Below are 6000 nucleotides of genomic sequence, written 5' to 3' on the forward strand. Positions count from 1 at the left end.
GAGCAGTGCCATACAAAGTGATAAAGTTAATATCACCACCTTTTAACTGTAAAGATTTATGAATATTTTTTGGGATATTATGGGATAATAGCTATTTCTTGAAGGTATCCAGCTGCTGAGTAGGCTAAGAATGAAAGGCCCAGTAACCAAGTGGATGCTTATAATGCAGGTCTGTGGTTGGGGATGAGCAATTATGGAGGAAAGATTGTTTGGATTGTGGACAGCAGAGGATGGTGATTGTGGTAATAAGGAGTGACAGTTGCCAATAGCAAATGGAATCCATTTGTGAGATCTGGTCTGTGAGTGTCGACTTTATCTGTTTTGTTTCTTAGTCCTTTGGGACACTAGGCTCAGGGATGTGGTAGGTTTTTGACCATAGTATTGTTAATATTGTGTTGAATCTGGGTAAGAACAGGGTGATAGTTGTCAGAGGAAGCTTCATAATAAAAAGATATGGTTGATTATCATGATTCATGGTATTCATGTTCTGGAAAGTTACCACAAGCACTGAATTAATGAATATTGAATCATTGCTCCCAGATGAAATACAGGGTTAGTTCCTGCCAGCCTCTGCCCACATTTTTGTTAGCTGATCTATACATAATCTTTTTTAATATGGGTTTATTTTAAAAAATATACCCATATATATAGCTGATTTATTAATATTGAATTTATGGCCAATGGCACTACATCTCATGCCTGAATAAAGCTAATTTAACACACATATATTCTCCACAGGCACATCACAGCCTTCTTGCACTTAGGAACATGAGAGACAGTACTTCAGTCCTACACTAGGGGACTATTTTAAACAGTGAAATCACCAGCAAAACCCACAAAACTGAAAAATGTGGCACTAACAGTACCAGGGAAGGGCACTTGTTTATAGTATGAGAACTGAAACAAGAAGCTAGAGCATTGCCTTGTTCAGTTTCACCTGGGAATATGTGTGTTGGGTGACTGAAGTTTTTAAGTGGTCAGTGCATGTTCTTGACAATGAAAGCACCAAGAGTCTTGATTTTGAGTTTACAAATAAGTTTTAATGAGTAGATGAATTTGCTGTCACAAAATCCATGAATAATGAAGATTAACTGTATGAAGATCTGTAAAGATTCTAAGATTAGGTTGAAAACTATGGTCTTTAAAACTCACACTGGAAAGATAAACCAGACATGCTGAAATAAATAAATGGTTAAAAAATTATATATGTATATTCATATATGTAACATATACACAGTTATATATATTATATATTATATGTATATGAAAAGTAAAGGATGACTTTATATATAGAAAAATAGAGTTGTGTGAGGTACAAGACTGTTTGTGAAATAAATTGATAAATAGGGAAATTTTATGATTTGATGGCTATGACAGGTTCATTAATGACAACTGTGGTAGAAGAAAATGAAGATACAACAGCAGAATAAAACTACATACCTGATCTTGTTTCCATAGCCTACATGTGTACTTTTTCTGGACATTGGCTTTTGGTGTGAATCAGCTAGAGTAAGAATTACTGTCTGGGAAACAGGAGTTTTCTTTTGCACATGGAAAATTATTGCTGTCTGAAATTGTAATTTGGTGTTGATGAGTGGAAGAGAAAAGAAGAGCCAGGCAAAGTGGCTCATGCCTGTAATCCCAGCACTTTGGAAGGCTGAGGTGGGCAGATCACTTGAAATTGGGAGTTTGAGACCAGCCTGGCCAATATGGTGAAATTCCATCTCTACTAAAAATACAAATACCACTTGCTAGTATGTGTCCACTGATTTACTACTCATTCAGATAATTTAAAAGAAATCAGAGATAGAGCAACACCTGCTAGGACCTTAGGGTGTGGTGGCTCATGCCTGTAATCTCTGCACTTTGGGAGGCTGAGGCGGGTGGTTCGCCTGAGGTCAGGAGTTCAAGACCAGCCTGGCAAAGATGGCGAAACCCTGTCTCTACTAAAAATACAAAAATCAGCTGGGCACAGTGGTGGGCACCTGTAATCCCAGCTACTTGAGAGGATGAGGCAGGAGAATCACTTGAACCTGGGAGGTGGAGGTTGCAATGAGCCAAGATTGTGCCATTGCAATCCAGCCTGGGCAAAGAGCTAGATTCTGTCTCAAAAAACAAAAAATAAAAAAAAAAAACAAAGAAAAGAATTAGTGATGCATTGGAAACATATGTATTAGTGAGTATTTTACAGCAGGAGATAAAAACCTACATTTGCCTCCTCCAAACTTAATTTTTCCTTTGCTGTCGCCTCTCAAAGACTATCATCTAATTTTTTTTCTGGCAATTTTACCTACTATTCAATGCTTTCATGATTCCCCTTCCTGCCTCTACCTTTCATCCTAAAATACTATTTGTTGTATTTGTTTATTCCACTTTATCCAGTTTTGAAGTTCACATTTCTAAAGTGCCAGATTGCTGTGTTTTTATTTGCAGATTCCTCTCATTTTTTCATATTCAGTTTGTTTTGCCTAATCCTAAGGGAGTGAGATGTATGCCTTCAGGATTACTTTCAGACCAGATGCCTGGGCTATCCTAGAGCATTTGCATGTTACATCCCCTTTCCACATGAAATGTGTTAATATTTATAAGATATGGTAAACTATTCTCATTTCTAGAATTCTGGAAAGTTGACCTGATGGAGAAGAACCAGGAAAACCAAGACCAGCATTTGAGGAAAGCTGGTTTTGTCACCAACAAAATACTGACAGAAGACAGAAATAGTGTTTTAGGAGAAACATTTAATGTAAATTCAAACCTTGTTCCAATGAGAAAAATACCTGATAAATATGACTTATGTATAATGAATGTGAATTATATTTCAAAATTATATTTCAAAATTAATTGTTAGTAATAGAAACTATTACTCAGTGCACATGCGAAATTGCTCCTTCATATGACATGAGCATCCTTATGCCAGACAGAAATCTTTTGAGTGTGACAGAAATGAGAAAGCCATCTGTCAGAATGAGGACTTATTTCAGCATCAGGATATTCAAACTCTGAAGCAAATTTTTGAATACCTTGAGTGTAGGAAAGCTTTTCATGAGGAGGCAGCCTTCAGTACCCATATGAGAGTGTGCTTCTGGGAGAAACCCTGTGAATATAATGAACAACTAAGAGCCTTTTCTGAATCCAAACCTCCTTGTTCATCAGAGTACTCACACAAGGGAAAATCACTATGAGTTTAATTACTGTGGGAGGAGGTCTGTTGGTGAGAAATCTCTAAATAAACAACATGGAGGAATCATGGGGAAAAATACTATGAGTGTGAGAATAATTTTGGCAAAAGTCGCTCTTCATTGACACTGAAAGAACTCAAAAAGGAAAAACAAGCTTTGAATGTAATGAAGGTAGGGAAATCTTTAAGAAACCAAGTCTCTCTCAACAGCATACATACACAGAAAAGAAAACCTTTCAAAATAGTCATTATGGGAGTTCTTTTTGGCATATGTCAGTTCTCCCTAAACATCAGCAGACACATGTAGGAGAAAAATTCTATGAATGTAATGAGTATGGGAAAGCTCTCAGCCACAGTTCATCTCTCATAATACATAATAGTATATACACAGGGGAGAAACCTTATGAATGTACTGAATGTGAGAAAACCTTCACAAATAGGTCAGGCCTTACAGTTTATCAGCAGATACACACAGGGCAAATACCCTATGAATGTGTTGAATGTGTCATGCACATTCAATATATACAAATGCAAAGTGTCATTAGGTTATGTGACTTATATCTGAAGGGAAGCCTTCAGATATAAGTCAGGCCTTACATCAGTACATCAGAGAACACACACAGATGATAAACCCAATGAGTGTAGTGAATGTGGGAAAAAATTCTGTGAGAAGTCAAATCTCCAAGTACATCAGAGAACTCACACAGGGGAGAAATCCTATGAGTGTAAAGAATGTGGAAAACTTTTGTTTACAATTCATTCCTCATAGTACATCAAAGGATATACATAGGTGTAAGACCCTATGAATGTAACGAATGTGGGAAAACATTCTCACAAAAGCCAGACTTCACTTATCATCAGAGAACTCATACTGGAGAAAGGCCCTGTGAATGTAATGAATGTGGGAAGTCTTTCTCAGTGAAGCCAAAACTTATTGTGCATCAGAGAACTCACACAGGGGAAAAATCCTATGAATGTAATGAATGTGGGAAAACCTTTTCCTGAAGTCATCTCTTACAGTACATAAGAGAACACACACAGGGGAGAAACCATATAAATGTAATGCATGTGGGAAAAGTTTTTCCCAGAAGTTATCCCTTACTGTACATCAAAAAAGACATAAAAAGAGAAGCCATATAAATGTATTCACTGCAGCAAAACATTTAACCAGAAATCAGCTCTTACTAAACATCAAAGAATTCACTCAGGAGAGAAACTTCCTAAATATAATGAATGCAGCAAAACTTTTTACCACAAGTCATCCCTCACAGTACATCAGAGAACCCACACAGGAGAGAAACCCTACAAATGTAATGAATGTGAGAAGACTTTCTACCAGAAGTCATCACTTATAGCACATCAGAAAACACACAGAAGGCAGAAATTCTGTGAATCTACAAATGTGGAGAGCCTTTTATCAGAATTCACTAATCTGGGAAAGTACAGGGAGAAGTCCCTGTTAGCATCTTCTGAAAGTCCAGAAACCTTTTCTTACTTAACCTACTCAGTTTACATTAAAAACAGTGAAGGGGAGAAACTTTGTAAGTATGAGAAATATTTTGCCCAGAAATAAAGGGCCATCTTAGTGAGCAGCAGATATTTGATATTTGAAACATCTTACGAATATTTTGAATAAGTTGTAGCTTTGAAAATGATTCATTTTTGGTTATACATCAGAGATTTTAGCTCACTGAAAATACACCACTTTGGTAATTGAGACTAAAAACTTCCTTTAGAAATATTATACTAAAATTATTGTTTCTGATATACCAAAATTTTATTGAAAATATTCAGTTATGGACATACTGTGTACTAGGAATCTAACTTCAAAAAGCACAATTCAGTCAAATAGTCATAAATACACCAAACACAAATGCAAAGTGTCATTAGGTTATGTGAGTGTGCTTTATTTTTATTTTTTATTTCATTTTATTTTATTTTTTGTGTTCCAGTAAAACTTTACTTACTCAAGTCCAACAGAGCTTAAAGGTTAAAAAAAAAGTACTTACAAAGACAGGCAACGGGCTGGACTTGGCCTACAGCCACTAATTTGCGGACCCCTGTGCTAAAATCAAGGTGCTGCTAATGCAATCAATACTCTTTTTAACAGCACCTTACATGCATGCCATTATCCTTCAAAGGCAGACCTTTGGCCAGGCGCCGTGGCTCACGCCTGTAATCCCAGCACTTTGGGAGGCCGAGGTGGGCAGATCACGAGGTCAGGATATCGAGACCATTCTGGTTAACACGGTGAAACCCCATCTCTACTAAAAGTACAAAAAAAATTAGCCAGGTGCGGTGGCGGGCACCTGTAGTCCCAGCTTCTCAGGAGGCTGAGGCAGGAGAATGGCGTGAACCTGGGAGGCAGAGCTTGCAGTGAGCCGAGATCGCGCTGCTGCACTCCAGCCTGGGCGACAGAGTGAGACTCTGTTTCAAAAAAAAAAAAAAAAAAAAAAGGCAGACCTTTATGCTACATGCTTTCATTTTGATTTTTCAAATGTTCAGTTTGCAAATTACAATACAAGTGCTGTAAGGGAATAATATCTTGTGGGACTCAATACAGAACTTCAATGTCAAAGCAATTTTTCATTGTATTAAAGCGCAGAAGTGTGAATAAAGCCAGTATAATGGGAAGAAATAGTTCTACACAAATACATCCTATAGTAATAAATCTGCAATCAAGAAATCTACTTGGGTGCTGGAGTAAATGGCCTTGAACAGAAAGAACTAGTATCTAGGAAATGCATAATCATATAAATAAAAATTTCTAAAATAAAGCAAAAGTTTACATTTCTAAGCCTTATTTTTCTTTCTTCACACTT

At 36.9% G+C, this 6000-nt stretch overlaps 1 protein-coding gene across 1 annotated transcript in view; it reads left to right on the forward strand.

Moving 5' to 3' along the window:
• Nucleotides 1–5607, forward strand: part of ZNF487 (zinc finger protein 487) — an 86091-nt gene extending 80484 nt beyond the window's left edge. The window contains exon 8 of the mRNA XM_054523278.2: nt 2616–5607. The gene's annotated coding sequence lies outside the window, so the exon portion shown is untranslated. The remainder of the gene's footprint in view (nt 1–2615) is intronic.
• Nucleotides 5608–6000: the final 393 nt, after the last annotated feature.

This window comes from Pongo abelii, chromosome 8 (assembly GCF_028885655.2).
Source record: "Pongo abelii isolate AG06213 chromosome 8, NHGRI_mPonAbe1-v2.0_pri, whole genome shotgun sequence".
Lineage (NCBI taxonomy): Eukaryota > Metazoa > Chordata > Mammalia > Primates > Hominidae > Pongo > Pongo abelii.